Consider the following 18,671-nt stretch of genomic DNA (forward strand, 5'->3'; position numbering starts at 1 on the left):
CAGGTGGTCGGTTCTCTGTTTACAACAGGTGCTTCCATAAATTCATTAAAAACTAAATTTTGGTCCGTAAACACAAGACTCGTATTCAAGCTGGCTACAGCTTCCTGGAAGGAAGAATACAGTATTTGGGACTGGGACTGGGGTTATTTTCTGTATTATGTCTACCAAGCGGCAGTGTGTCAAAGAAAAGGAAAGCCATCACCATGAGAGTGAAAAGGAACAAGCCAATATTGGTCCCAAACATCATTAAGGGTAAAGTTCAGTGAATGCTACAGGGGTCATGGATTCTGTGCGCTGTTACAAGGAGTCCTTTATATGTTCTGTGTACAATGTGAGTAAATGTAGTCCAGGAATTGAACTCTTTGGTAAGGTGAGGACCACCTGTGTATTATTCTGCTGCGTGTGTTTATTTTACATAAAAAATACTGTGTCACACTGAGGTCAGACAAACAGCATCTTGCGTTATAGACTTTTTATTTTTCAATAGAAATTTGATATATACGGAAACTGTCCATGACCAGGAGGCGTATTGGACTGAATGAACTAAAAATCATCAGCAAGATAATATGCTATAATGGTGCATTTATTTTTTTGGTGTGGTCATTATGAAAATTAAGTAACTAATAACTTTCAGTTATCATCGCAATTTCGATATCAGACCCAAATTGTTGAGTGGCGACCTCGGATGAATGGAAGAGTATGGATTTATGGATGGATGTATGGCATGTTGGTTATAATGAAATTCATTGCTTACATTTTCGGTTGCAAACTTATTTTAGTGTCCACCTTTTAGTAACAACTTTTTGATTATTTTGGACATTTTTGGATCTGGAGGGCCCTGTGATTGGCTGATGACCAGTCCAGGGTGTACCCCGCCTGTCGCCTGAAGACAGCTGGGATAGGCTCCAGCACCCCTGCGACCCTCGTGAGGAAAAAGCGGTAGAAAATGAATGAATGGATGAATGGATGAACATTTTTGATTGCAAACTTATTTTAGTGCCCCCCTTTTAGTGACAACTTTTTGATTATTTTGGACATTTTTGGATCTGGAGGGCCCTGTGATTGGCTGATGACCAGTCCAGGGTGTACCCCGCCTCTCGCCTGAAGACAGCTGGGATAGGCTCCAGCACCCCTTGCGACCCCCGTGAGAATAAGCGGTAGAAAATGAATGGATTCGATGGACCAACACTCTGCGTAAGGTAGTTTTGTGTACAGTAAATTTACAGGAAGCTATTTAAACGCGAGCGGCGGTGACAGGAAAGAAGTACGTATCTCATATAATGGGCAGCAATATGATCCGGTGGCTTCTAACTAGCAAACTGGATCCCCTCTAATGATTTAGTAATGCCTTCTGCCTGCCTTGTTTGGACAATGCAGCAAATTGAGTCATTACTCCATGTTGTCGATTTAAATTGCTCCTGTCTTTGCGGTAATTCCTTTTTGTTTCTGGAAGCAGGAGAGAGCATGTTGCGCTGTAATCCCTCCGCTGACCGGATTAATTCACTCCGGATCACGTTATACCTCTGATGAACAGCGGAGACGACACCTTCCTGCCATTGATTAATTGCATGTTAAAGTAACAGAGGAGTGAATTATAAATAGGGGACCCCTGGGACGAGGGCTGACTCATGTGTTCTGCCTCCCGGTGAGGGCGAAATCGGAGTTCCTACACAATGCCCCCCCCCCTCCCCGTCTTACATTTTACAGCATCACAGTTGAGAAAAACAGTGAAAAGAACAATCGTTTTAATGGGTCGAGTGTATTCCAATTTATCCCTCTTTTATCGCTTAATTGTTTCGTGATAAGTGAATTTCCACAGAGTAGGAGTCTTATGTATAAATCAAATATTTTTGTAGTTAGAGTAGAGAAAACCTGTTTAAAACTTTCTTAATAGGCTTTTAAAACAGAATGAAAGACTTCTAGACATAATCTAACACCCCTATAGTCACCTTGACACTCCCTAATGTAGTAGATATAAGACAAAATGTCACATATTAGACATAAATCAGACATAAATCAGTCAATATATAGACTCATACATTAGCACAAGTTCCTTGTTTGTTTGTTTTTTACTTCCTGTTTCTCTACAGCACTTCCTGTTGCGGCTGTTATTTAATCAGTTTAGCGTTACTGACACTTAGTGACCAGAAAAATTGAGTTGAATTCCATTCATGTTTTGTGAATTCTGTTGGAAAATGTGAATTTGGAAAAAAAAAAATATTATTTAGAGGTGACCAAATGCCCTGTTTTCCTAGGACTTTTTTTTTTTTTTTTATAAATACATGTCCTCTTTTCACACCAGGTCACCCAAAACGCCGTTCTTGTGTGGATGTGCGGAAACCATTCCGTTTGTGACTCAAAAGTAGTCAGTAAAAGGAATAGAAATAATCTCGAAGTCTGTATCCTCTAAAAAAATATTCACTGGATACATCATCAGCACATAAATATGATTGTTTTTAAATACTTTGCTTTATTATTAATGCCCATGCCACAGAGTGTCATAATATGATAATATGTGGAAAGGGATTTCAGCGGATGCCGTAGAGCAGATATAAAATACATTTTACGCTTTCTCTTCCTTGTATTTTGTCGTATTTTCCCTCAGACAATACTACCAGAAGAGTTGTACTATACATAAAAGCAGTTTATATCCTCCCTGCCACCATCTTTGCACGGCAGCGGGGAAGAAGAAGAGTAATACAAAGGAAAGAGCAATTTGTCCGCGTTAAAAGATTATGTGTTTTGCCCCCCCCCCCCCCCCCCCCCCTCCAAAGGAGGAGAGTAGTGTTTACAGGCTTGAGTGGGTGCTCACCAGGTTGAGGCTGAGGCTGATTGCACCAGAGTACCCTGTCAGCCAGTGATTTGTCATGTACTTCATCATCCTTGTCACTCCACGTAGCGTTGTCGTGGGTAGCGTTCCCGCCTGTCACCCCTCCTCCTCGCACATGTGCTTTGTACTCCGTCAGTGGAGGAAATTTGTATTTACTTTGGGGCAGTGTAATTTTTTCCTCCTGGATAATATGACCCTTAGCGGAGCCGGATCACGGGTTAGTTGAAGTGATATTTTCCGTTAATGGTAGTCGTACATCATGGCTGTCAGGACAGGTTAGGAGGAGAGCACATTACAGCTCCATTTTAGCACTCCGGGCATCTGGGATTATTTTCCATAACCAAGTATGACATGATCGCTCTGTGGAGTGCATTAAATTTTTATCTTTTTTTTTTTTTTTTCCTCCCCCCCGCAACTTCTGTGGCTTTACCCCCCTGTCTGGGTCTCGGGGCTGCCACAGTGATGGATACCCCCTGAGCACCGGTAGCCTTGTTCAAGGTTAGGTGGTGTCGTGGACCTACACGGCTCCCCCTCCATCCAATAACTGGCAAATCCCTGCCCCCTTTGAGGCACGTTTGCACCGACTATGGCTCACCACCGTCCCTTTACAGCAGGGGTCTCAAACTCAATTTACTTGGGGGCCACTGGAGCTAGGGTCTGGGCAAGGCTGGGCCGCATCAGGTTTTCCAAAAAAAAAAAAAAAAAACTCATTTATTAAAAAAAAAAACATTTAAAAACTTCGCTTTGGTTCCAATTTTCTACAATAAAAGCTCTGATAAAACTTTCCACTGTTCTCAAATATCTTAATTTTTATTTTTCTGCACAAAATAAGATGAAAAATAAATAAACAAATCAAGAATAAAGAAAATCAATCAATCAGTAATTAATAAATATAATAATAATAATAATAATAAAATGGCAAATAATAAAAACTTAAGAAACCACATATAGTTGGTGGGTAGACAAATTATTTTTTTCAGATTAAAATGAACAAAGCATTATTAGAGCCCTGTAGACATGACAAAACACGACTATAGTCACATTTATACTCTTTTTATTTACAACATATTGCGCAACTGCAGGGTCTTGAGACACATGCTAACTCGCAAACTAGAGAGCTAGCCACCTAAACGGTAGCCTCCAAGTTATTTCCTTTAAACTTAAATAGCCAAAAACTTACCACTTCCACACGGATAGGGAGGATAACTATTAACAGTTATTTAACCTTTAACATGAACATTAATCAAACGTTATAATTTTTTCTGGGTACATGATACCATACAGCATCCATATCAAACTTGCGTGGGTCGCACTAACATTAAACTTTCATATCAAGGCGGGGGGCCTCAAACTAGTGTCCTGTGGGCCACATTTGGCCCGCGGGCCGCGTGTTTGAGACCCCTGCTTTACAGGATTATACATTTAACAGAGATGCAGTACAGGAAATGAACAAGGATACCGATTGTTGGCAAGAAGGAAAAAAAACCCCAGAAAAGTTGGTTTGTATTCCGTCTCCTTTACGCTGCCATTTGTTCTTCCTCTCCTTGGCAGCAAGGTCAGCAATGTAAAGGCCATCTTTTGCCATTGACAAATGTTTCCCCCCCGTCTGCTAATCGGGGGGGGGGTCAAAGTTGGACGAGCAGCTGGAGCTCATTAGGACGCCACAGATGAGAAATTAATGTGGAGATTGTAGGCCTGGCAAAGAGCCACACTGACGGACCCCGGTACGGGGCCAAAGAGGGTGGTGGATGGATGGATGGATGGATTAGACCCCCGTCAGCCAGCAGAAACACTCTCCGGACAGAGCGGTACATGTGCTAATGTACGCACACGCCTGTCTTCCCCTCGTTACCTCTGCCAACCTCCCTTACAGTGTGTCGCCGATGACCCCACCATCTTCTCTTCGCAATGTCACATCAATAATTAGCAGCTTAATTGACAATGAAAGAAATAAGGTGAAAATGTCAACCTGATTGTTTTGAGTCCATCCCATTTTATGATGCTGGTTGGCTCCCAGTATTTTCTATATCATTCATTCATTCATGCTGGAGCCAATCCCAGCTGTCTTCGGGCGAGAGGCGGGGTACACCCTGGACTGGTGGTAATTTTTGGACTATTAATATTAATATATTTTGTTGCCGTATTCAACCACAAACAGTAATTAATTCATTCATTTTCTACCGCTTATCCTCAGGGTTGCAGCCATGCAGCCTCCATATCAATCATAGTCATAGTCTAAAACGTTCCAAAATGTCTGACAAAAAACAAAGTCATTTTCCCTTAAGAAATAACATAATGCCCTGCGATTGACTGGCGACCAATCCAGTGTGTACCTAAGTCAGCTGGGATAGGTTTCCTAGGTTTTCTGGTTTCCTCCCACATTCCAAAAACATGCTAGGTTAATTAGCGACTCCAAATTGTCCATAGGTATGAATGTGAGTGTGAATGGTTGTTTGTCTATATGTGCCCTGTGATTGGCTGGCCACCAGTCCGGGGTGTACCTCGCCTTTAGCCCAAAAACAGCTGGGATAGGCTCCAGCAACCCCCCATGACCCTCGTGAAAATAAGCGGTAGAGAATGAATGAATGAATTACTGTTTTGTGGTTGAATACGGCCACAAAATATATTAATATTAATAGTCCAAAGATTATGATACCATATCATAATATAGTAAAGGAAATATCATCGTTCACTCTGTGAAGTTGTGGAATTGCCGTTTGTGACACGCATTTTCTTGCAGGCCCAATTCATACTGTCTGTCAAACATTTGCAGCATTTCTTGAAATTAATTCTTTATTTTTAGACTTTTCGCCACTGGTTAATTGGCGACTCCAAATTGTCCATAGGTATGAATGTGAGTGTGAATGGTTGTTTGCCTCCCATCCGAAGACAGCTGGGATAGGCTCCAGCACCCCCCTGCGACCCTTGTGAAGATAAGCGTTAGAAAATGAATGAATGATGTGTGGCATTAAGGACAGGACCGGCATCAGTTCTCGTAGCCTCAGACGTGCTATAATGCATACGTGATACTTTTACACCTGCCTCTAGAGTACTCAACCTCACCAATCATTTACAGCCAACAATAAAAGTGGATAATGCACACATTTGAAAAAGAACAAGGTTACCAAGTCCTTGAAATTGAAATTGAACGGGGGGTGTAGCGGTGGCTCCTGTTTCCAAAGCAATAATTCAATTCCCACCGCAAACGGAGAACACAGGGAATGGAAAATAATTCAATCAGCACCAAAAAAAAAAAAAAAAAAAAAACATAAATATGCTGTTTGACTGTGAAAATCACTCCTGCGGAACGAAATGTAATCTCCATCTTTCCTGACCTGGACAAGAAAAATGTTGCAGGCAAAATGTCTCCATATATCACAGCCTTTTTTATATGACTGGTCACACGCAGCCAAAGTAAATCTGGTTTGTTAAAGCGGTTGTATCGTAGGTAAAGACTATAAAAGGTAAAAGGTGAAGTCATGCACACGTGATCGGCCTTTAGCAGAGCACGTCTGGATGGTTGGAGAACCTTGGACAGTACCAAGGGTAAGCACTGGAGTGTGCAGTAATGAACTTATTCTATTGGGTGCCGTTCCTCAAGGTCAATAACAAACTTGTCGAGAACTCTATGGATGGTGTTCTACGATGTTAGAAGTCTTGCTCAAACGTGTATGGAAACGGAAATCCCCCCCCCCCCCCCCCCCCCAGCTGAGGGGTGATTTCTCCAACACGCCAAGGTTAAATCTTCTCGCTGCATCCAGCGGATGTCAGTCCAGACCTGGCTTCACCTGGCTCTCCCGCGGACCCTTGGCCCCCTTTATTCCCCTTTGATCGAGGCAATCAGTTTTGCAGTCAGCTTGTTAGCCAGTTGACTGGCTGCCTGGCTGCATCATCCCAGCCCCTCAAGTCATCTCAACTGGCTTGTATAGACTGGCTTGATCTCGGTAAATCAGCATTTATTCATATAATGAGACCACACCATGTACAGTAAACCTCGGATATATCGGACTCGGATATATTGGAAATTCGCTCACAACGGACAGATAAAAAAGAACCGATTTTACTGTAATGCATTTCCAATAAAAATTCATTGCATATATCAGATTTTTTATAACGGATTTTGCCTATTTCGGACAAAATCTCCAGTCCCGTTCCAATGCATTTCCATTAAATTTCCCTCGCATATATCGGATGGCCGCATCGTGGCGCTACGATTCGCCGAATCGTGACAGGCCGCTATACGACGTCATTTGCAGCGTTTGCAGCGTTGCCTGCGCGTCCAGGTACATTGGAAACATAGTCAAAGTGCAAACAAAGTGCCTTTTTATAACGGATAAAATCCGATTTACGCATATACCGGATATAAATCCGATATATGCGTAAAACGGACATTTTCCGGTATACGCATATAACGGATTTCGCTTATATCGGACAAAACCAGTGGGAACAATTGAATCCGATATATCCGAGGTTTACTGTAGCTAGTTAAATAGGGGTACAATAGCCACGTTTACATGAGGAGTTTTTCTCTTTCCGAATGGAATCTTTCCGAATGACCTTTCCAAAAGCAATAGTATACATGGAAAGGAATATTCCAATTCTATTGGACTTATTTGGGTTCGTGTATACGTGGCTAATGACTGTTGAAATTTCTGTGGTACAGAAGATCCAAGAAGATCCAAACCCTGTTGAATGAAGGTCAGATTCCGCTCCAGTAACCCTTCCTATCGCTTTAATTACCATCGTTTGCTTATGACAATCAGTCCAAATTCAGCCCCAATACAGGAAGTATGCCTTACACACTCTTTCAACGCATTGCAAATTTTCACTTTTGTATCTCATAACAACTATGGTGCATTCAAGGACCGCAGAAAAATGAGAGAATCTCACCCCAAAAAAAAATAGTGGTACATGTATGCTGTATATTTTACCAGTTTTATCACGTATTAATAAATTATTACCAACTTAGGGTGAATAAAATGTGTTTTCTGTGGAAAAAAGAGTACATTTTATATAACTCTTTTACTTAGTTCCAAATCTGAAAACTGTAAATCGTTCATGGTGTTATATTTGTAAATACATTATTTCCTGTAAAACCACACATTTTTGAGTTCGTAATAGTTTGTTTATCAAAGCAAAACATATTTGTGTCCAAGTGAAATTAATGCTTGAAATGTATCTTCTTCATTTTTTAGTCAGGAACGAATATTTTCCTGAAACTTAGCTATGTTATTTTGCTGATTACTAAAGAACGGATGGTTGTTTGTCTATATGTGCCCTGTGATTGGCTGGCGGCCAGTCCAGGGTGTACCCCACCTCTCGTCCGAAGACAGCTGGGATAGGCTCCAGCACTCCCCGCGACCCCCGTGAGGATAAGCGTTAGAAAATGAATGAATGAATGAAATTAATGCTTGAAATGTATCTTGTAAATTGGTTTACTCCATTTTTTTTTTAGCCAGGAACGAATATTTTCCTGAAACTTAGCTATGTTATTTTGCTGATTACTAAAGAACGGATGATTGTTTGTCTATATGTGCCCTGTGATTGGGTGGCCACCAGTCCAGGGTGTACCCCGCCTCTCGCCCGAAGACAGCTGGGATAGGCTCCAGCACCCCCGCGACCCTTGTGAGGATAAGCGGTAGAAAATGAATGAATGACTGAAAGACGGGAACCTAATGGTTCTCTTTGGTAGGTTCCATGTTTATACTGTATAGCCATAGCTTCATATAGCCATCGAACAGATCAGACAAAGTGATCTACAATGTCTGGTACTCTAGGGATTGTCTTTTGAAAAATGGGATTGAATGAGTTGAATCGTGGAGGGATTTACACCCTAAGTAGGCGCTGTAACCCTGAGTGCAGTTCTTAATCACAGCAAACTACAACCACGATAATGACCACGTTAAAGTCAAGAGACTCGGTGGCTCGGACCATTTTAATGGCCACTCTTCCAACGTGCAAAAACAGGCAGCCGAAAACACCGTGTTCGATATATCCCCATGATGTTTCATATGAACTTCAGAAATCAGCACTTGTGGTTATACGGATGTAAGATGCGTTTACCGCATGTGTCTCGAAAAGTAGACCGTGATGAACCCACTCGTTCACCGTGTTAACTGGCCCTAAATGAAGGAAATACAGCGCTATCACAGCGTGCATGGCGGCAACCACAAACAGTTTTAATAACATCAGGGACTCCGAGGAGGGTCTCTGGATCCCCCCCACCACCAAACAGCCTTTCCCTTGCAAGTGCCACCAGCGCACCGCTTATTAGTGGCAGCCTAATTAGGTGGCTGAGCTTGTTGCCGGTAGCCCAGGGCATGTCCAACCCCGGTCCTGATTGCTCCCTGGGGAATTATTGACAAAACACAAGAAGCATTGCACATCGCTCTCCTAAGTATGTGTACAAGACATAGACGACCCTGGGGAAATTAAATGAAATTCCCCAGCTTGATGGCTCCTTTACACTCTTGGGATCCATCCTGTTTCTTATTAAGCATGGCCATTGTCTGCCGTTATGGGGCTGCAGTGGGCGGCCAGGCACCGGCTAAATGCTTATAAGCGTCCCCCGTTCATGGTGGTCATGCGTCAATGACTCATGATGGGGGGATTTTAAGGTGATGTCAGCTACACTAAAAATGCAATAAAAAAAATCACATATATTGAAATATATAGTAAATGTAGAGTACTACAATGGACCAATGGACCCCCCCTTGCCCTATTTCCCCAGACCAAGATGCCGGAACAGGAATTGATGGTCTGCTTGTCCAAATGAAGTGATGAGCGGACTCACAGAGATTACGCAAGGCCTGAGTAAAACTCAGAAAGCGTATGACAGGGGTCTCAAACACGCGGCCCGCGGGCCAAATGTGGTCCACAGGACACTAGTTTGAGGCCCCCCGCCTTGATATGAAAGTTTAATGTTAGTGCGGCCCCCGCAAGTTTGATATGGATGCTGTATGGTATCATGTACCCAGAAAAAATTATTACGTTTGATTCATGTTCATGTTAAAGGTTAAATAACTGTTAATAGTTATCCTCCCTATCCGTGTGGAAGTGGTAAGTTTTTGGCTATTTAAGTATAAAGGAAATAACTTGAAGGCTACCGTTTAGGTCGCTAGCTCTCTAGTTTGCGAGTTAGCATGTGTCTCAAGACCCTGCGGTTGCGCAATATGTTGTAAATAAAAAGAGTATAAATGTGACTATAGTCGTGTTTTGTCATGTCTACAGGGCTCTAATAATGCTTTGTTCATTTTAATCTGAAAAAAATTTGTCTACCCACCAACTATATGTGGTTTCTTAAGTTTTTATTATTTGCCGTTTTATTATTATTATTATTATTATATTTATTTATTACTGATTGATTGATTTTCTTTATTCTTGATTTGTTTATTTATTTTTCATCTTATTTTGTGCAGAAAAATAAAAATTAAGATATTTGAGAACAGTGGAATGTTTTATCACAGCTTTTATTTTAGAAAATCGGAACCAAAGCACAGAAAAAGTTTATATATTTTTCTGTTTTTAATAAATGCGGTTTTTTTTTTGTTTTTTTTTTTGAAAACCTGATGCGGTCCAGCCTTGCCCAGACCCTAGCTCCAGTGGCCCCCGGGTAAATTGAGTTTGAGACCCCTGGCGTATGGAGATGAATGAATACATGATTCTGCCTGGCACATTCTTAAAAATCAATGTAATAAGGCATAAATCAAACGTTCTCCTTCCTGCTGCTGAACGATTTCAAATTAGCGCAAAGGCTGCTGATGACAGACCTCCCAAGAGAGGGTTAATTTGAGGCGAGAACTATCTCTGACCCCCATGTATAATTCTTTATTACTGAACACCCTGATGGCTAATACAGTCATCCTTTGCCACTTTGCGATTCTCATTCCATGGCTTCACTCTATTAAAAATATATTTATTAATCAATTGTTGTTTTGTGTTGGAATACAGCCTATTATTACTCAATAAATATGCAAATTGAAGCCGATTTCATGTGCTTTTCCCCTAAATTAAGCATTATCAATCATAAAAAAAATGGCTAAATGAACTATGAACCAATATTTAAACACACTGAGAAAGATATGTAGTATTGTCACTGTAATATTTGGTGGGACACACAAGCACCAGACTTGTTTGCGGGGAACAACAGGCTTTTACTGAAGGTTTGCGTCATGTCACAATAATGACGCTAACAGGGGCTGCTGCAGCGGCCATGTCAGGCTACAATACAACTCTGCCCCCCCCCCCCCCCCCCCCAAACTCCACCCCCGCACGCACCGGAACACATTTGGTAATGGTAATGGTTTTATTTCATTTGAACATGTATCAGGTTATTAAATTCTACCCCTCGTTCTGGTACTTTTACAATCAGTAACTGTTACATTTGTTCACTTCCTGCTTTCCTAATATAATTTATTTTTTTTACTTGTTTTATTAATTTTTTTTTCATCTTTGAATTTTTTTTATTTTTGATTATTTTTTAAAAAAAAATACATTTTTTAATTGTTTTTATTTTTTATTGTTTTTATTTTTTATAGTTTTTATTGATTTATTTTTGTCACGTACCAAAGTACAACATGATATATTGAGTTTTATATGGCTTATTTACTGTCATTATGTGAACTATATTGGGTAATACGACTGTCACGGTGACTATAGGGGTGTTATTTCATGTCTAGAGGGCTCTACTAATGTTAAAAATTTAATTTGGGTCCTACGGTTCAAAACTGATTTACTTATTAACAAAACAAGAAATCATACATAAAACATTTGGTATCGTGATCCGGTGCTAATATCAGCACATTCCACAGACGACCACCCCGCTGGCATTGAGAGAATAATTGGCAGTAGGTGCCACACCACCAAGACGCAAAGTGGAATGTGATGCGTTTGGAATGCCAAGTGGAGGTGAGTCACACGAGAGCTGGTGGCCGTGATATTTCTGCCTGCCGAAGGAATCAACACAGCCAAGGGAAGGAGACAAAGGAAAGTCGGAATGCAAATGAATATGCGCTTGGCATTTCGTCATCGCCGTCGGGCGTCAACTTCGGGTATCTGATTTAGTGTGTGCAGGTTGCAGCGAACGCAAGAAACCACCTCGCTGTCTTGCATTGAAACAATAAAACTTGAGCTGACAACCACGTCAACAATCAAGTTAATTGATTGGTTCATACATTTTTATAGTTACAGCATAGAAGGCCTGTTTATGACTTTATAAATATGTTTTGTTATTATCATTAATACCATTATTAGAGCCCTGTGTCAATGAAATAACACCCCTATAGTCACCTTTACACTCCTATTAGTCTTTGTCTACACCACATTGCTAATGCGGGATCACGGGATCACTTCAGGGACACGAGAGATGGGCACAGCTCCTCAATTTATTCATTCTAAACTTAAAGGGTTTCAAACTATAGATAGATAGATACTAGATAGATAGATAGATAGATACTAGATAATAGATACTAGATAGATACTCGATAGACAGATACTCGATAGACAGATATGCGATAGATTGATAGGCACTAGATAGATTGATGATAGATAGATAGATACATAGACAGACGACAGATAAATAGACAACAGATAAATAGACGACAGATAGATAGATACTAGATACTAGTTAGATACTAGATAGATAGACGACAGATAGATAGATACTAGCTACTAGTTAGATACTAGATAGATAGACGACAGATAGATAGAAAGATAGATTGTAGATACTAGATAGATACTAGATAGATAGACGACAGATAGATAGATACTAGATAGATAGATAGACAGATAGATACATACAAGAAAGATAGACAGATAGATACATACTAGGTAGATAGACACTAGATACTACATAGATAGACACCAGATACTAGATAGATAGATAGATAGATAGATAGATAGATAGATAGATAGATAGATAGATAGATAGATAGATAGATAGATAGATAGATAGATAGATAGATAGATAGATAGATAGATAGATAGATAGATAGATAGATAGATAGATAGATAGATAGATAGATAGATAGATAGATAGATACTAGATACTAGATACTACATAGATAGATACTAGATACTACATAGATAGATACTAGATACTACATAGATAGATACTAGATACTACATAGATAGATACTAGATACTACATAGATAGATACTAGATACTACATAGATAGATACTAGATACTAGATACTAGATAGATAGATAGATACTAGATAGATAGATAGATACTAGATAGATAGATAAATAGATAGACACTAGATAGATAGACACTAGATACTAAATAGATAGATAGATAGATAGATAGATAGATAGATAGATAGATAGATAGATAGATAGATAGATAGATAGATAGATAGATAGATAGACACTAGATAGATACTAGATAGATTGACACTAGATACTAGATAGATACTAGATAGATACTAGATACTAGATAGATACTAGATAGATACTAGATACTAGATAGATACTAGATAGATACTAGATACTAGATAGATACTAGATACTAGATACTAGATAGATACTAGATACTAGATAGATACTAGATAGATACTAGATAGATACTAGATAGATAGATAGATAGATAGACACTAGATAGATAGACACTAGATACTAGATAGATACTAGATAGATACTAGATACTAGATAGATACTAGATAGATACTAGATACTAGATAGATACTAGATACTAGATAGATACTAGATACTAGATAGATACTAGATACTAGATAGATACTAGATACTAGATAGATACTAGATAGATACTAGATAGATAGATACTAGATAGATACTAGATAGATAGATACTAGATAGATAGATACTAGATAGATAGATAGATACTAGATAGATACTAGATAGATACTAGATAGATAGACACTAGAATCTAGTGTCTATGTATCTAGTATCTAGTGACTAGATACTAGATAGATAGACACTAGGTACTAGATGGATAGACACCAGATACTACATAGATACTAGATAATAGATCGATACTAGATAGATCGATACTAGATAGATCGATACTAGATAGATAGACAGATAGATACATACTAGATACATACTAGATAGACACTAGATACTAGATAGATAGATACAAATAGCAAATACAGAAGAGAGCAAAAATATCAAACATATACCGTATTTTCCGTGTAGCTGAATAAGCATTGTGTTAGCATATCTTACACCTATTCAGCCTGTTCTCTATTCTTTTATTCATGTTAGAACTTGCCTTCCAAGAGGACGTAATGTCTGTTTTGGTCAAGTAGTTTGGAAAATAAATTACCCGAAAAAAATGCCACTTATACTCTAGTGCGACTTATGTATGTTTTTTTTTCTACCTAATTATGCATTTTTGGCTTTGTGTGACTTATAATGCGGAGCGACTTATAGTCCAGAAAATACGAGAATAGCGGGATAGTGGGATGAAGGACAAAGTGAGAAGCCAAAAACCACTTCCACACTGGACGAGAGGAGAACTTTTCCACGGCTGTAGCAGCAGCATTTATGATACATCACAGCTTAGTACAACCTTTAAAATAAATGATAATTATTCTTGCTAATCAAACAATAAAGTACAGATATACGCGGAGGTGCTATACCCCCATTTTGGAATGGTGGGGGCCTGCGTATCATTATTATTATTTTATTGTTGTTAGTTTTCCTGACAGCAGCAGCGCCAGCTGTAGAGCAGCAAGTCAAGACGTCCGCTTCAAATTTCATTCCACTCGTCCAACAACAGCAAGCGCCATGTACAGTTATCATTAGACGGCAACGACACGCATCAGCTCACAAACTCATAGGCACTGCGCTTCAAAATAACAACGCAACAAGACGCGTGCCCTTTGGGTGGCGAGATAGCTCATTACCTATGAGCAACCTTCCATCTGCACTCATGGCTACCCTGGGAGTCATTATGATTATGATGGAAATCTCGCAAGCCATTACTGGGAGACAGCACAGGGCTCACTGCAGACACACTAATGGACTCATTTGTAATTGGACGAAAGGGAAATGACTCCGTGAGTTCATTCTGGCTTTGTTTGATGGCTTATGGAGGAGCAAACACTAGTTATGACAAATAAAACTCACTTGGTTGACTTGATTACGTGCAAATAGTCTCCATCCTCGGATGGATGGATGGATGGGAGGATCTGATGGTTGCGTGGGTGTCTGGGACCCGCTGTTATTAACAAAATAAAATTTCCGAGCTATTAATATTGACAGAATCCTGTTTGGCATAGAGAATGTGTGGCATAAATCCTATGAGTAACGGCGCATTCATTAGGAGCCAGAAAGATTTTACTCAGTAATGGTAATGGTAATGGTTGAATTTCATTTGAACATGCATCAGATTACAATTGAATGCATCACATAATCAGTTCACAGTTCCACATGTCCAAAAGGAGTAGGAAGAAGCAAAGCTTATTAAATCCTACCCCTCCATCTGGTACTTTTACAATCAGTAACTGTTACATTTGTTCACTTCCTGCTTTCCATAATACAGTTTGGTTTTTTTGTTTTTTTTAATTTTTTTTTTAAATAATGTGAGGTACATTATTTATAGTAACTGTTACATTTGTTCACTTCCTGCAATTCTAATATATTTTTTTTACACATTTAATTTAATTTAATTTTATTTTTATTATTATTTATTTTTTTGTCACATACCGAAGTACTAGGTGATATGACCATCCAATGACATAATGGGTACCATAGTAAGTGTCAATATAGTGATATATATATATATATATATATATATATATATATATATATATAGTATATATATATAGTGTATATATATATATATATATATATATATATATATATATATATATATATATATATATATATATATATATATATATATATAGTATATATATATATAGCACATCATGACTGGTTCAAGACTCTTCATCCTTGTATTTAGCAAACATCAACTGCTTGTATTGTTTCTTGAATAACAAAACTTCAGTGGTTTTGTTATTTGGTGCTTGTTTCTATAATCCATTTAGGAGCTCACGTAAAAATAAAAAAAAATCAATATCGATCTCCGCTCACGGTTTATCGCGGCACTCTGGAGCCTTTTCTTTAATAGCGCATTACTCATCTGTTTTCCCCGACATCTATGTCAGCATAATCAGGGAAGTAAATAACTTGGTTTTCTCCCACTTCTCATTATTTTTAATTAGCAGACTTTTGTCATCGTCTATGTGCATTTCCCCGCTGCATCCGCCTTAATAGCGCTTGGCTCCTTGGAATGGTGCATTTCCGCAAGGATTGGAAATAACAATAAGACGCTTGTAGTAAAATGTTATCTCATCATTTGTTTACACAATAGCTGTCGATGTAGTAGTGTGAATATATATTGGATTTATAACAGATGTAATCATATCCACGTTTAGGGCTCTGGTTCATGGATGTTTTGGTCTGTTTCTTCGAGTTAGGAATGACTTGAAAAGTTCAGAATGGATTTGGATTCAATTTTCGGGAATTGTCGGAAATGGGACATGGAAGAACTGATAAAATTTTGGGAGAGGACCATTTTTGGCATTTCTGCATACGCATAACTCCACAAAAAATGGTCTGAGCACAAAAATATATAGGACAAGTTTCCAGTAGGGGGCTGCAAGTGACTATGGGGGTGTTATTTCACATTTAGAGGGCTCTAATGCTTGAAATGTATTTGTATTGTAATGTAATGTATTTTTCTCAATTTTTTTAGTCAGGAACGGATATTTTCCTGAAACTTAGCTATGTTATTTTGCTGATTACTAAAGCTTTTTTTTTTTCTGATGAAAGACGGTGGGCTGCACGGTGGCCTAGTGGTTAGCGTGATTTTTTTTATTCTTGATTTGTTTATTTATTTTTTATCTTATTTTTTGCAGAAAAATAAAAATTAAGATAAGGAATATTTTATCAGAGCTTTTTTTGTAGAAAAAGGCGAAGTTTTTAAATTTTTTCGTTTTTAATAAATGTGTTTTTTGGGGTTTTGCGGCCCAGTCTCACCCAGACCCTAGCTCCAGTGGCAGTGACCCCTGCCTTACTGGATTATTTTTTTTAATATTAAGATATGCCTTTATTCGTCCCTCAGTGGGGAAATTTGCAATTATTATTAATATTATTATTAATAATATTCTGTGGCTTGCTGTTAAAATAAACCAATTATGAACCGATGACCCAATCATGACTTTGTAAGAGGCGTGGTATCACAAATGACCGTTATTCACGCCACAGAAGCGAGGACATAATGAAATATGACTTGACGTCAAAGCTACGTCGGCCTTTTTACGGCTTAATCACCACCTAAATGAAGCGTAATTGGAAACACGTAAAACACGGGACGCTGCTGCGGCGGCGGCGTCACATGCACGCCAGGTGGTGTGCAAGAAATAAATAATGGAACGTGAGGCAGCCGAATGTCATCGGGTATTTGGTTACCAATTATCTTTGTTTCGTGCGCAAACAAAGCACTCCGCATTGTTTACCGTTAACAAATGTAATTGAATAATAATACCCAATACCCACTAATAGATTTCCTTCCGAATCTTCCTTCTTCTTGCCTGATTCCGACAATGACAATGAGAAGCCTGGTCTTCGCGGCGGCCATTAAAATAACATGCCCTAACCTATGCAAGGGGTTAACCGGCTAATGTTCTCGGCACTGCCCCCTGTGTACATGAATAATTCAGATCAGGTTCCTAAACAAGTGTACAAATGAATCTATAAATCACACAGGTCAGAGCGCTCTTATTAGACGCCGACATGCACACAAACACACACAGACACTAGCGGCCTATTGCACCTTGCCTACCAGGTAATGTATGTTTTATAACATACCTATTATTTATTTCACCGCAAACTTGCTTTATTTATAAGGATGTTTTTGGTATGACAGGCACACACCAGGAAGAAATCCTCATTTTCTGGATACGTGGTAACAAATCTCTGCGTAACGTAAGCATTTCATAAAGTTGGAACAATGGCCATGGACTCACCTGAAAACAAAGGTAGCATAAATGCCAGGGACGGGGGGGCTTAGCCCCCTGGAGATGCACAGGATATGAATGAATATAGTAGACATACAAAATAAATCCAAAAAACAAATAAGGAACAAGAACCGGGATATAACTTTCCCACTTTTGTACAGATTTAGTAGAGATAGGCCACCATTGAATGTACACAAGTACACACAATCTACACTGCAAAAACATATCATTATTATATGATTAATTAGCCTATTATTATTACTATCATTATTCTTCTTCTGATTATTACTACTACTAGTAGTAGTAGTAGTAGGCTAGTATTAGCCTGCTTATTGGCTTGCTTATTAGCCTGCTTTTGCCCTATTGTTATATGAAATTTGTCCGAGATTTATTTCTTTTGTAAAAAAAAAAAGTTTTTAAATCAATAAAAAATAAAAATAAAATCAAGAAAAAATATCAAATTATTTAGGAGGGCTTAAGAACATTTTAGGCCATTTTTTTTTTAAATAGGCTTGCTTATTAGCCAGCTTTTGCCCTATTATATAAAATTTGTCAGATTTGTTTTGTAACAAAAAAATCAATAAAAAAAAAAAACACAAAAAAAACCCAACCATTCACACTCACATTCATACCTATGGACAATTTGGAGTCGCCAATTAACCAGTGGCTAATAGTCTAAAAATAAAGAATTCATTTCAAGAAATGCTGCAAATGTTTGACAGACAGTATGAATGGCCTGCAAGAAAATACGTGTCACAAACGGCAATTCCACAACTTAACAGAGTGAACGATGATTTTAATGCAATATTTCCTTTACTATATCATGATATGGTATCATAATTTTTGGACTATT

General features: G+C 38.7%; 1 protein-coding gene across 11 annotated transcripts in view; it reads left to right on the plus strand.

Annotated features, from left to right (window-relative positions):
* The window catches only part of auts2a (activator of transcription and developmental regulator AUTS2 a), a 356,846-nt gene that overhangs the window by 233,307 nt on the left and 104,868 nt on the right, over positions 1-18,671 (plus strand). The gene's annotated exons all lie outside the window — the stretch shown is intronic.

This window comes from Doryrhamphus excisus, chromosome 11 (genome assembly GCF_030265055.1).
Source record: "Doryrhamphus excisus isolate RoL2022-K1 chromosome 11, RoL_Dexc_1.0, whole genome shotgun sequence".
Taxonomy (NCBI): Eukaryota; Metazoa; Chordata; class Actinopteri; order Syngnathiformes; family Syngnathidae; genus Doryrhamphus; species Doryrhamphus excisus.